Source organism: Camelus dromedarius, chromosome 12 (assembly GCF_036321535.1).
Source record: "Camelus dromedarius isolate mCamDro1 chromosome 12, mCamDro1.pat, whole genome shotgun sequence".
In the NCBI taxonomy this organism is placed as follows: Eukaryota; Metazoa; Chordata; class Mammalia; order Artiodactyla; family Camelidae; genus Camelus; species Camelus dromedarius.
This window is the reverse complement of record NC_087447.1, coordinates 54,084,107-54,098,653: the sequence shown is the minus strand read 5'-3', so window position 1 is coordinate 54,098,653 and position 14,547 is coordinate 54,084,107. Positions and strand designations below refer to the sequence as shown.

General features: G+C 35.2%; 1 protein-coding gene across 1 annotated transcript in view; it reads left to right on the top strand.

Annotated features, from left to right (window-relative positions):
- Positions 1-14,547, top strand: part of TENM4 (teneurin transmembrane protein 4) — a 2,614,938-nt gene that overhangs the window by 631,866 nt on the left and 1,968,525 nt on the right. Inside the window, exon 4 of the mRNA XM_064492755.1 lies at positions 3,787-3,864. The gene's annotated coding sequence lies outside the window, so the exon portion shown is untranslated. The remainder of the gene's footprint in view (positions 1-3,786; positions 3,865-14,547) is intronic.

Below are 14,547 nucleotides of genomic sequence, written 5' to 3'. Positions count from 1 at the left end.
GAAAGCTGGATTCAGGGTAGTTGATGAAAAAAAATGTGGGGCAGAGTTTAAGTTGGGTAGAAATCAGTAAGAAAGGAGATAGTTTAAAAAGACGTAAAGGGATGCTAGTCGATGAGAATCAGGTCAATGAAGGTTGGATATTATATTTACTTATTTATTAGATTTCTTTAGAGTGGGAACAGACCCTTAAAGGAACTGAATGAGGCTGAACAATAAGCAGCTTGGCTGTTGTCTTCATCAAAATTGTTTCCATCATCATTACCACCACCGTCATCATCATCATCATCATCATCATAATCTTGTTTTCAGAAAAATAAGAAAGTAGGTTAGTGTTACACTGAAACAGTCTAACAGTAGGTTAAAGCCAAACTTGGTTATTATTGTATAATCTTTACACAGCAGATTATTGATTGATTAATTTTTGTTGAGATGTGATTCATTTTGTTGAGATAAAATTCAGCATTTTAAAGGTTCAGTGGTTTTCATTCTCTCTTCCACCCCATGCCCTAGCAATCTAATTTATTGCTTTCTTACTATTTGGTCCTGTCTTGGAAAGTTGTAGATCTGACTTCTAGTTAATCAAGATTTACTAATCTGAGTGTGTTAACTTCTTCCTGTTGTTATGATAAATTATGATAAATTTAGTGACTTAAAACAATGCACATTTAGTATCTTGTAGTTTTGAAGGTCTTACTGATCAGTGAAGGAAAAGCCGGGCTGGGCTAACAAGATAACTCATAAATCTAAGTGTAAAAAGTGATGGTTTACTGATCTAAGTTCTGCTGGGCTAACTCGTAAATCTGAAGTTTAGTGTCAGTTTACTGGGCTAACAAGCTAACTCGTAAATCCAAGCTCAAAAAGTGTCAGTAACGTGATCTGTTCCTAATAGTTAAGTTCCAGTGTACTGATTCCTTGGTTTTGCTATTCGAGCCTTATTGGCTGATAGCCACATACTTGTAATTAACCCTATAAAACCCCTGCACACATCTTGGAGGTGCTCAGAGCTTCAGAGCAGAAGCCCCTCTGAGCCCGCCAGCGTAATAAATCTGCGTACTCCAACCCTCCAAGTGGTGCTTGTTTCTTGCTGGCCTGTCATTTCTATAACATTACTAAGTGAAACTCAAAGTGTTACCAGGGCTGAATTTCTTCTGGAGGCTTTAGGGAGAATCTATTTCCTTGCCATTCCAATTTCTAGAAGCCACCTGCATCCTTTGCCCCTTTCTCCATCTTCAAAGCCAACAACATAAGCATCTTCAAATCTCTCTCTTTGACTCTGTTCCACTTATCTTCATCTTTCACTTATAAAGACCCTTTGGTTACATTTGGACCCACCCAGATAATCCAGATAATATCTCCACCTCACAATCCTTAACTTAATCACATCTACAAAGTTCCTTTTGCCACATAAGGGAACATGTACAAATTCTGAAGATTCAGATGTGGACATCTTTAGGGGAGGGTGTTGTCATTCAGCCTGCCACACCAAAATTTGTGTCAATATGCTATATTACAAGAATAATACTATTTTAGTGTATTTTGTGTCCATTGAGATCCTTCACCTCTAAGAAATGTTCTTGAACACTTCTCTGGATTTCACAGCCTAAGAAATTGAATGAAAAGCCCACCTTAAAATATAAGCTCATTTCCAGGGAGTGTACACTCTTACACTTTGTGTCAATCCCATCTGAAATGAATTCCATTTACTGATTTCCACAAAATATATCTATCACATTAGTTGGAAGGTTTCTCTATTTTACTAAAAATTTGAAAGTGTGTGGAGATGACTGTTTATCTCACTGATTCCCTCCTTTGTTTTTTCACTCTGACCTTCTGCATCTCTCTTCTTGTCCCCCTACCTCTCGGATATCCTGGGATTTCCAAATTCTCTATTATGCAGAATGGTTCATGTTTTAATGACTTCAATGATCAAATTTGGGAAACTACACTAAAACACGTCAGAGCAAGGCACCGTCACTGAAGAAGTTTCTGTGTCTGTTGAAATGGCTGTGGCTGTACATGGCATAGTTATGTTTTCTCCCATTGTAAATATAACATTACAACTTATATAAAGATTGTTATCATGGATAATTCAAAGATGATGCTTAATGTCTTCAGTTATTTGGGTGCATGTTTGATATGGCTATCTTGATAACATCTTGTTTGTTGGAATTTATCACATATTAATTTGATTTGCTTCATTACTCACTGTATACCAGGCATTCTGTTAACTGCATGCTTAATAAAGAATAAAAAGAAGAGTAAAACATATAGCCTTGACTTCATTGGCTCACATGTTTATTGGTTTAATTTAGCCATTGTCCATCCATATCTTTGGTCTGGCTCTCACGTTTGGTGAATTGTCTTGTACCTACCCACAGATAATGGTCAAGATAAACTGATAGCAATAGAAGACCTGGGTTTAACACTACTGTAAATGGTGTCCATTAACTTAATCCTAGTTGCCATGGAAATAGCAGTGTTAAGATAGAGATTTTTGAGAGACAAAAATGATTTCTTGAATAAGCTTTTTAAAGACACACATCTGGCACAATGAAACCTCAGAAATTTCAGTTCCTCTATACAGCCAGTGCACATACACCTCAGAAAGCTATAAAATGTTAGGGACTATCTCTCTTTCTCCAGGAACTCCAAGAAAATAGTGACTTTGACTTGCACATCTCTGAATCACCAGTTCTAAAACTCAGAGCCTAGCAAAGAAGACGTGTTCACTGACTGCTTCTGGGTTGAAATTGAAATGGGAGGAAAGGGTGCAGGGCACAATCATTGACGGAATGACATAGCAATATGACAGGAGAAACTGGTTAGAACCAAGATGGCAGAAGATTCGACTTCCAGTAGACCTTCAGCCTCAGGCACACCCATAAGTACCATGACAGTGCCTAGACTGACCATAAAAGGTCAAAAAGTAGGCGAGGGTGGCATTTCCTAGAAATCCTCACCCCTTCCCCAAAGTAGTTGGAATAATCTTCCTATCCATTAGCATTTGAAATTACTGAGCCCATAAAACCTAACAACTCCACACCTCGCAGTTGCTGTCTCTCTCTTGCCTTCTGAGACGCCCACACTCTGTCTATGAGGTGTGTATCTACTTTTACTTTAAACTAAATACCCCCACACCTCTCGGCTTCTCTCCCTCTCACCTTCCTGAGATGGCCCACATTCTGCCTATGGAGTGTGTAACTCCTAAGCCGCTCTCCCTTCTGGGTGAGAGAGACTGCACTCTGTCTGTGGAGTGTGTTTCTCTCTAAATAAACTTGCTTTCACTTTACCATGCCTTGCTCTTGAGTTCTTTCCTGTGCAAGGCAGGAACCTATTCTCCCACAACATCTGCAGTCGGTTCCCCAGAAGAAATCCATCTTCTGAAAAGCCTCCTAATTTTATTCAAATTTTGCTTCTTATCTCATCTTCAGTTCCAAAATTATTAGCAGAAATTTTGTATAAAATAACTCAGGTTTATGTATTTGTAATATGCTGTAATTAGTAGATCTTTGGCATGTGATTATTTTCTTCTTCCCAGCTAATTTATAAACGCATCTAGAGAAATGATTCATTTTCTTTTCTTTCTTTTTTCCCCCATTTTCATTTGTTCATCCATGCATTTCACTCTGTCTTTTGCATTTCCGGACCCACATGTAACTGGGCGTAGTACATAGTGGCAGCCACTGTAACTGAAGTTGATTGACTGAAAACGTCCTATTATGAGGTCATCATTATTGAAGTTTGCAGGTTTCTGTTCCTAATTTCAAAATGCCTTTTTCATTTTAGATCACCCCAGGTAGCCGTCTCACAGCATCTGTCTATTGATTCTCCCCACACGAGGTGAGGAAGAAACCACTGGATCAGGTATGGCTTCCAGTACCAAAAAACACCCACTCAAGATTAAATACATCAAATACACTTCAGTGAAACTTCAGAAACATTCTTACAATAGAATGTGAGGCAATTGATTTGGGAAATTACTAGAAGTAAGGGACCATTTCTTTCTTTCTTTTTTTTTTTTTTTTTTTTTTGGTCTACTACAAGAATCTCTTTTGTGGAAAAGAAACTATTTATACAAGTACTTGTTAAAGCTTCTACATTGCAATTTACTCTACCTAATAATTACTCTATCAACACACATTCTGTCTCAATGTCTTTAGTCACAGTCCTAATATAATCTGGGTGTTCATTGTTCTTCTGTTTGGTATGCACTGGAAGCTCTCAGCATTTTATTCTAATCAGTATTTGAATGCATTGTCTGTTGAAATGAAAGTAACAATGATTAGTAAGACAGATGTTTCCCTTGAATATGAAAATGTAGGGGTTAAAACCACAAATTAAACTGAATATTCAGTCTTTGTACACATTTTTCAAGATGGTGGGAAACGCATTTTTGTGAAGTGGAAATCAGGTACTAGTCGAAGTTGTAAAGATCTGTGACCTGTGAAATAGATGATATTTGGAAATAGCTGTACTCCCTATTCTGGAGAATAGGCACACAACTGCAATGTGTCTGTAAAATGAAATATTATTTGTCTTCGTGGATGATTACTGACAAAGAGACCAAGAGAAACAGGAGAGGAAAACAGAACAGTCAGAGTTTAATGTCAGGTGTGTCGGCGCATCAGTGTATTAACAGAAGGATTAGAAGAGCCTGTGAACGGATTGTCATTGTTGATTAGTACATTACTGTTCTTATTAATATTAGACACCTCTCCACTTGTTGGCTGAAAATGCTATGAAAAATCGGTTTATGATGTTTAGTTGTCAAAATATAAAGATTTTATAATGGCTAATTGATTTCTCAGTCATGCTGAGAAATATGATTTCTCTCATATTGGTCGTATTCATCTCCTGTTTCTACCTATATTCTTTTATATTTTTCAATGGAATTTCTAACTTAAAAGGTCATGAGAAAGATTTTAAAATATAATGTGTATGTCAATGAACTATTAATTTCACAGTTGAGGAAAGTCTTCAAGCCAAGGTAATTCTCATATTTTTTGTTTGTTTATAAAAACAGTGTTGTAATTCACACCTTTTGTTTGTAAATAACTGTTTTAGTAATCCCTTCTTTTCAACCTTAACAAACACTCGCTGAGTAGGTTATGAATGAAGCTTCAGAATACAAGTGAGTTGATCTGACTGGGATCTAGTTGGTTAGTGTCTCAATGGAGAACAACAGGGTCAATCTTAAACCCCAGTTTACAATGCAAGTTGCTTTTTCCAACTACAACTGTCTCCGTTGTAAAGCGGATATGTGGTGGCCCCTTGTGTTTTACCTGAATTGCTTGAACAGTTATTGAGAAGACAGATGAGTGTCTTTGGGTTAGAATGATTCGTCTGACTACTGACTTGCTTAAGGTTTGTGCAAAATCACTGTCTAGGTATCTTCAGATCCTGGACCATGGGTCTAATCTACTCTGCTAAAGCTTTATTTACATAGAATTCCAAATGAAGCATCTTTGGAGTGAATTGCTATGGGTAAGAGGCTATTAATCTTTGTGATCAAGAAGGTGGCACTGTGGTGGAATTTGTCTTTCATGACGCCAGCCTTATTTTATTTCTTATCCCCAACCTCCGCCCACTCACACACACACTTGTTACTGCTTTTCATCATGGCATTTACTTAATAGATGCTTTTATTTGTTTTAATTTCATTAACTTAAACTAAAGCCCTTCAGCCAAGCTCACATTTGAAAAATCAAATAAATAATAAAATAAGTAGTATGATTTCATAGTTCATAAGATTGCCTCCATTGTTCTGGGCAAATCATTAAATCCTCCTCCTTTCTACTCACGTGATGAAAAGCCTCTGTTAGAGGAAGGCTAGCTCTTCTCTTATAGGTTATAATATCTGTGTTCTTTCTTTTTAAACTTGTCTTTTTTGGAGTATTAGACAAAAAGATCTATCTAAACATATTTTGATAGTCCCATTTGATAACTATCTGATTGTTTGATATTTTAAAAGCATAAACAGAGCATAAACTTTAGAGGCAAGTAAACAGGATCATATTCTATGCATATTTTTCGCTAGCTGTGGCTCAGGAGAAAGTAAGTTAACCTCTCATTGCTACAGTCGCTACGTGGCAGGTGGGGACCAATGATATTATCTAAAAGGGTTTTTCCAAGGTTTGAACAAGGTAATACACTTCAAGCTCTTAGTCTACTGGGTGCCACAGAGCAAGCACTCAAAAATGTTAAATGTATCGTGGAATATGAATGGGATATTGATATGTATATATGTGTATGTATAGATTCATAGGGTAATCACAGTGAACAGGAATGGCTTATCTGTTTTCAAATAATTGGAATAGAACAAAATCTTAACACCAACAGTCACTGAAGATAGCTTGAAGTTTCAAGATTTGCAGTGCCTCAGATTATGTTCACTATTGATTGTCATTATAAGCACAGAAAACTAGGAGTACAGAATGTTCTGTATACATGGCGTTCAGTATCTGGGAAAGCCAATGTAAGAGTAACCATGGCTATCATCTTGCCCAAAGATTTTTTCAGACTGGATTGTTCGTTTGGATTTGTCTTGTTAGAATTGGTTTGGCTCCTTATGTGGAACTTCACCACATGTAAAAGCTATACGAGGGGAGGTGATCTCTGGGAATACAAGTGGTTCAGATTCTTGTGTGTTCAACTCCCCCACCAACATCATCCCTGAGTTTGCTCTGAAGACCCCTGACCCTTAGAGGACACAACCTAAAACCCACTGACCTACTCCAGTCCTTTAAATTTTAGGATGGGGAAACTGAAGTGAAGCACGGTGAAGTGACTGGCCCCGGGAGCACAGTGAGGGAGAGGCAGGTCTGGGTGTGCTCACTCTCCTCTGCTAGATCATGTTACTCTTCTGCAGAATGCATTCAAAGCTCAGGACAGCAAACATGGCCTTTGCCGATCATACTGTTTTGGTGGTTGCACGTGGATTACGGCAGCAGTTCTCAAAGTATGGTATCCAGTCAGCAGCACCGGCACAACTTTTTTACACATATAAATTCTGGGGCCTGTCCTGACTCCCTGAATCAAAAACTCTGGTGGTGGGGCCCAGTGACTTAGGGATTCACAAGCTCTCCAGGGGATTCTGATATTCATTAAAGTGTTAAAGCCATTGTATTAAATAAATTCTTTGGGATTTAGCTCCATCTGTAAAATAATTTTAATTCCATGGCTTACCTACCAGAGGGCAAAACCCACTAGGAATGTACGTAAAATTGTTTAAAAAAAAAAAAAAAGAAATTTAAAGGTAGGAATGAAACTAAAGTTCACTGATCACCTGTCATATGCTTGGTATTAATTTGATTTCTACGAGCTGTCTTATTTAATCTTTATAGCAGGATTCTGAAATATATGTTATTATTTGAACTTTGATAGGAAAATTAGACTCAGAGAGACTAAATAGCTTGTCTAAGATCATTCAGCTGGAAATAGCAGAGCTAGAATTTGAACCCAGTTGTAGTTGACTCCAAAGCGTTAAATCTTCCCCACTAAGAATTGAACCCCACTGGGCTTCACACACACCTGGGGTGGAATATCTACAACTCCAGGGGAAAATCTGTGCATTCAATTTTCCTTATCATTATGGAGAGCTTTGATGTAGACTATACTTGGGATGGAATATGCCTCTCTCATGATGTTTCATGGAAATAGTGATTTGCCATTCTGACATGAGTATGTCCTTTCTATTTTTTTCCATTCTACTTACATCTTTTTCCATATCAAACTCCAGATTTCTATGTACTTGCCTAACTATGACAAGCTAGTATATATGCATATACTAATTTTTTTCTATAGCATTTCGTATCAGAAATAAATATAGCCCCAGTTTGTCCCATTTTGGGGCAACTAAAAAGTTTCTGAGAAATGAATCATCACCTTAGATATTATGTAAATAAAATCATGTATTATGTAAATGTAATTACAGATAGAAGTAATTACAGGGATATGCACGGCAAACTTCAGAGCTGTAATATAGAAAATTATAGGAAAAGGTAATTATACATCATGTTCCATAAACTTCAACATCTAGGAAGAAATTCATCAATTTTTATATCTGAAAGAGACATTAAATATCATATTGTGTTCTACAGAGGGTGTGGTGAATGGGTGGTCTGATTAGAGAAATGGAGGATGAAGAGGTAATTGTGAAGTTGAAGGATGTTTGTCCCGTGGAAGCATCTCAGTTCTAGAGCTGTTAAAATTACGTGTCAGTTATAGTCTTTAGTGATCTCTATTTGAGATTGGTTTTAAATGGCCAGTGAGAAAAATTCGCCTTGTCCACTCGACGTTCTAGGGTACTGCCTGTAAGGATGTCGCTGCATATTTTAGTACCTGGTAAAGTTCTGAAAGATTGAGCTTTTTGGACAGGTTGTACCAGTAATTGTCAGAAAGAAAATAATCTAAGGAGATAAATGCACAGAACTTAATAGAAAAGTGGATGCAGTATTAGTACTTGAGGACCTGTATCAAGTATTGTATCTGATGGGAATATGGAGTCTGTATGTAGGAGAAAAGACCAGAAATCAGAAGTTAATGAAATTAGACCTGGAAGCAAAACACAGCAAGAAGTTCAGGTACTCAGTCTTATTGTGGGACAACTACATGTTTGGAAACCAGGTCAGCTAACTTTAAGACTTAAGACTCAGAGGATACCTTCTTCTTTCTAGGACAAAAGTGGCAGCCAATCACTTGTCACTCACGTATCCTATCCAAGGCCAAGCGCTGTTCATTTTTCTAAGTAAATGTCTCTCTAATTTCTTCACTTCTCTTCACCTTCACTGCTATTACTGTTCCCCATGCCACCATCATGTCTTGACTTGCAATTTCTTTCTCACTGGTTGCCTTACTACCACTTATTGTCTCCACAATCTGTTTTCCATACTGCTGCCAAAGTGATGAATCCTCCAATCACTCCTCATCCCTTTTAGGGAAAATATTAAAGTTGTTAGCATGATCTATAAGACTGTGTGCTGTTATCCCTGCTTACTTCCACAGCCTTATCCAATTATCCTCTCAGCCAACTCTCTCTGCAAGTCATCACTGTCTATTTTCAGTTCCTCTAGGTGACATGCCTACTCAGGTCCTTTCTGCATAGAAAGCTTTCTCCATTGTTCTTTTCTCTTTTAGTTTTTGCAGGTTTCAATTAAAATATTGCTTCACCAGGGAACACTTCTTTGATGACTTTCTCCCAAAATACACACACACACACATACATACACACACACACATATGCACACACACACACAGAGGTCTGGTCCCCAGTTATATTTCTTCATAGCTCTCTATTTTTATTTTCTTTTTAGCACTAACTATTTAACAATTATATATCTATATGTTAACTTGAGTAAATTCTTGGCTCTTCTTCCTAACTCAACTAAATGAAAACAGAAATCATGTATTTTTTTTATTATAGATGTACCTCAGGGATTAGAACAGTGGCTGGTGTAAATTGTTTGCTAATAAAATCTTCTTAGATATGACACCAAAAGAATAAGTGACAGAATTAAAAAAAAGATAAACTGAACTTTACAAAATTTAAAACTTTCGTACTGTAAACAATATTATCAGAAAGTGAAAAGGAAACCTATTGAATGAGAGAAAATATTTGCAAATCATTTATCTGATAAGGACTTTCATTTAGAATGTTTAAATGACTATTACAGCTCAATAATAAAAAGATGGAATCACTTGCTGTATCTTCAAAACTAATACAACATTGCAAATCAACTATACTTCCATAAAGTATTATTATTAGAATGAAATGAGTTATAAACCACTAAGAAATTGAGATATTATAAAGGATCAAAATGTACCAAACTGGAGCCTAATAAATTGAGGAAAAATCAAATCCAAAAAAACCCCCAATAATGATAAAAGGATAAATAACCCACCCCCAGAAAATGGGAAAAAAATATGAATAGACATTTCTCCAAAGATGGTAGGCAAATGATCAGCAACCACATGGTAAATGCATAACATTACTCATTAGTGAAATTAAAATCAAACCCACAATGTGATGTTACTTTATACCCACTAGGATGACTATAAAAAAATTAAGGATAATAGGAAGTATTTGTGAGGATATGTACACGTTGGAATCCTCATACATTGCTGATAGAGATATAGAATGGTACAGCTACTTTGCAAAAGACTTTGGCAGGTCTTCAAAATATTAAACATAGAATTATTATATGACTCCTAGCAATTTCACTCCTAACCCAAGAGAATCCAAAACATGTCTCCACACTAAAGTTTGTACACAAACATTCATTAGAGCAGTACGGTAATTACCAAAAAGTGGAAACATCCCAAATTTCCTTCAGCTGGTGAGTGAATAAACAAAATATGGTATATTTGAATGTTATTTGGCAATAAAAAGGAATGAAGAACTGACACATGCTACAACATGGAGTAACCTTGAAAACATTACACTAAGTGAAATATACCAATCACAAGTGACCATAAAAGACAGCTGGTGGTCATGATTCCATTTATATGAAATATCCAGAAAAGACAAATATACAAAGATATAAAGTAGATTCATGTTTACCAAGGAATAGTTAGGAAGAGAATTGGGAGGAGATAAGGAGTAATTGATGAGTACAGGGTCTGATTTTTTTGACACTAAAAAGTTTGTAAAATTAGGTTGTAGTGAAGATTGTGCAACTGTGAATATGCTGAACATCATTTATTATAGAAATTAAATGGGAGAATTGTCTTATATGGGAATTATATTTCAATAAATTCATTAAAAATTTTACATCATAATATGAAAAGACAAGTTTCTTACATATAATGCATAGGTACAGTATTTGCATTGAGGGATTAAAAACTGTTAATACCCACATACCGACACAAAGTAATGCAAAACACCAGAAATGGTAACTACACAGGTAAATATCTTGAAAATGTTTTATATTTAAATATATTTCAAAGATAATTAATTTTTAAAGAAAAATATTAACAATGTATTATGAATTGTATAACACACATAGAAGTAAAATGTATGACAATAATAGCAAAAGGCCAAGAGGGAAGACATGGGAATGTATTACTGTAAGATTCTTATACTATACTTGACGCATTATCATAGCACTTGAAAGCAGACTGTAATAAGTCAAAGAGGTATACTATAAACTCTAAAGCAACAGCTAAAATAATAAAACAGAGGTGTAGCTAAAAAAGGAGGTAAAAAAAGCAGTTTTAAAAAATACATAGTTAATCCATTATGGTGAAAAAGAATATGAAAACGAATATATGTAAGTTCATGTACCACTGAAGCATTGTGCTGTACACCAGAAATTGACACAACATTGTAAACTGACTATACTTCAATCATAAAAATTACAAAAAAATACACAGTTAATCCAAAAGAAAGAATAAAAGAAGAAAACAACTACAAAAATATGTGGGCCAAATAATTAAGAGAAAAAAAACATGATGATATAGTTAAAGCCAGCTTTATCAATAATCTCATTAAATACAAATGGACTAAACACCTCAATTAAAAGTCAGAGATTGTGAGATTGGATAAAAACCATATATCAACTACAAGGAACGTACGTTAGAATTATAGATATAAATGCAGGAATACCTTAGTCTTATTGTACTTCATTTTATTGTATTTTGCAGATATAATTGCATTTTTTACAAATTTAGGATTCGAGGCAACCCTGCATCAAGCAAGTCTACTGGCACATTTTCAGTATCATTTACTCACTTTGTGTCTCTGTGTCACATTTTGATAATTCTTGCAATATTTCAAATTTTTACATTATTATTACATTTGTTATCGTGATCTGTGATCAGTGATCTTTGATACCATTACTAAGACTCATTGATGTCTTAGATGATGGGTAGCATTTTTTAAAAATAAAGTGTTCTTTATCAAGGTATGTACATTTTTTAGGCATACTGCTATTGCATACTTAATAGACTACAGTATAAGGCAAACATAACTTTTATATGCACTGGGGAAAAATGGTGTGACTTGCTTTACTGCAATATTCACTTTATTGCAGTGGTCTGGAACTGAACCTACAATATCTCCAAGGTATGCCTGTAGGTTAAAAGTTTAAAAAATGGGAAATTTATATCATGGTAACACTAAGCAGAAGAAAGCTGCAGTAGATATATCAGACAAAGTAGATTTCAGGTAAAGAGTATTGCCAAGTATAAAAAGACACACTTCATAATTGTGAAACAGTCAACTCGTAAAGTGGAAGTAACAAGTCTAAACTATAATCCACCTAATAACAGAGTTTCAAAATATATGAAGCAAAATATAGCAGGACTGCAAGTAGAAATTAATAAATGTATAATCATAATTCAAAATGTTAATACCGTTCTCTCATAACAAATAGGACAAATCCACAGAAACATCAATAAGTTTATAAATGATTTGAACAATACTAAAACTCAACTTGGTCCAATTATCACTTATAGAATATTCCACCCAACTGATCAGAATATACATTCTTCTCAAGTACACATGGAACATTTAGCAAAATAGACCATCTTCTAGCCATAACATATGTTTAAATAAATTTAAAGTGATTCAAGCCACACTTACATCTTTTATGATAATAATAAAATTCAATTAAAACTTAATAACAAAAGATATCTAAAAAATTCCCCAAATTTTGAAATTAAAATAACACACTTCTAAATAACCTGTGGCCCAAAGGAAAAATCAAGAGGGAAATTAGGAAGTATTTGAACTGGATAAAAATGAAAATACAACATGTCAAAATTTGTGGGATTTCTCTGTGACAAAACTTAGAGAACATTTTATAGCACTAAATGCCTATTTTAGACAATACAAAAAAGTTAAATGAATGATTTCAACTTCCACTTTAAGAAACTACTAAAAGAAGAGTAGATTAAGTGCAAGTTAAGCCAAAGACAGGAAATAATAAAAATTCACCATTGTCTCCCTCAGTGAAATAGAAGACAAAAAAACTATTGAGAAAATCAATGAAACCAAAAGCTTATTCTTCGTAAACATGAATAACATTGATAAACTTCTAGCCAGATTGATCTAGAATAAAGACAGAATAAATACACATTACCAAAAAAATCAAGAATGTGAGAGGTATATATTATGAACAACTTCTTACCGATAAATTTGACAATTTAGATGAAATGGACAAATTTCTTGAAAGACCCTAAATACCAAAGCTCACTATACTGAGTTGAATAATGTCCACCAGATGAGAATGTTTGCAGATGTAATTGGTTAAGGATCTTGAGGGAAAAACTTCCTTGATTTAGGCTGGACCCTAAATCCGATGACTGGTGTCTTTACAAGAGAAAGAAAGAGATTTACCCACAGAGAGACACAGGGAAGAAGGCCATGTGAAGACTGAGGCAAAGATTGGAGGTGTGCTGCCACAACCAAGGAACACCAGGAGCCAGTGGAAGTTGGAAGAGACAAGGAAGGGTTCTCTTTAGAGCTTCTAGATGGAGTGTGGCCCTGCTGAAACCTTGACTTCAGACTTCTATCCACCAGAAGTGTGAGAAAAGAAATTTCTGTTGTGTTAAGCCAGCTGTTTATGGCAATTTTGTTAGAGCAGCCCTGGGAAAATAATCTCTCAGTAAGAATGGATAAGCGATATTCTAACTGTTAAGGAAATTGAATTTGTAGTTAGTAACTGCCCACAGAGAAATGTCCAGGCTGAGAGGGCTTTACTTGTAAATTTCAGCAACTATTTAAAGGGGAAATAGTATCAAGTATACACAAATTCCTACAGAAAATTGAAGATCTATGTTTCTCAACTAATTATTTGAGGCTATCATTACCTTAATACCTAAAACCTACAAAAACACTACTACAGACTAATACCTCTTATGAACATAGATGCAAAAACCTTAACAAAAGTTTAGTCAATAGAATTCATAAATACATAAAATAGATAATACATGCTATACACTTGGGGGTTATTACAGGAATGCAAGATTAACTTAACAGTAAACCACATGATCATCTCAACAGAGTCAGAAAAAAATATTCGAAAAACTTCCACATATATATCTGATGAAAACTCTTGAAACTCAAACTTGAAGAGAACTTCCTCAACCTGTAAGGAGCAGAGATGGTGAAAGACTGAATGTTTCCTCCTGAGGTCAGAAACTAAATGTGTCTGCCCTCACCACTTGTATTTACATATCACTGAAGGTTCTATTGTATGCAATGAGGGGAAAAGGGGGTGGGAGAGAGAGAGAGAGAGAGACTGAGATTGGAATGGAAAAAAAAAACTGTCTTTATTTGCAAATGACATGATTGTCTATGTAGAAAATCCTGTGGAAGCTACAAATAAAGCTATGAAAGTAAGTTTAGCAAAGCTCCAGAATACAATGAAAGTTGAAATTTAATTTTTACCATACTATTTAAAATAGTATCAGAAATGTAGCATGCCTAGGGGTAAATCTGACAGATGCTAAGTAAAACATGCATACTGAAAGCAAAAAAAAAAAAAATCATTGAAAATTTTAAAGACCTAAATAAGTGGAGATATAATCTATGTTTATGAATTGTAA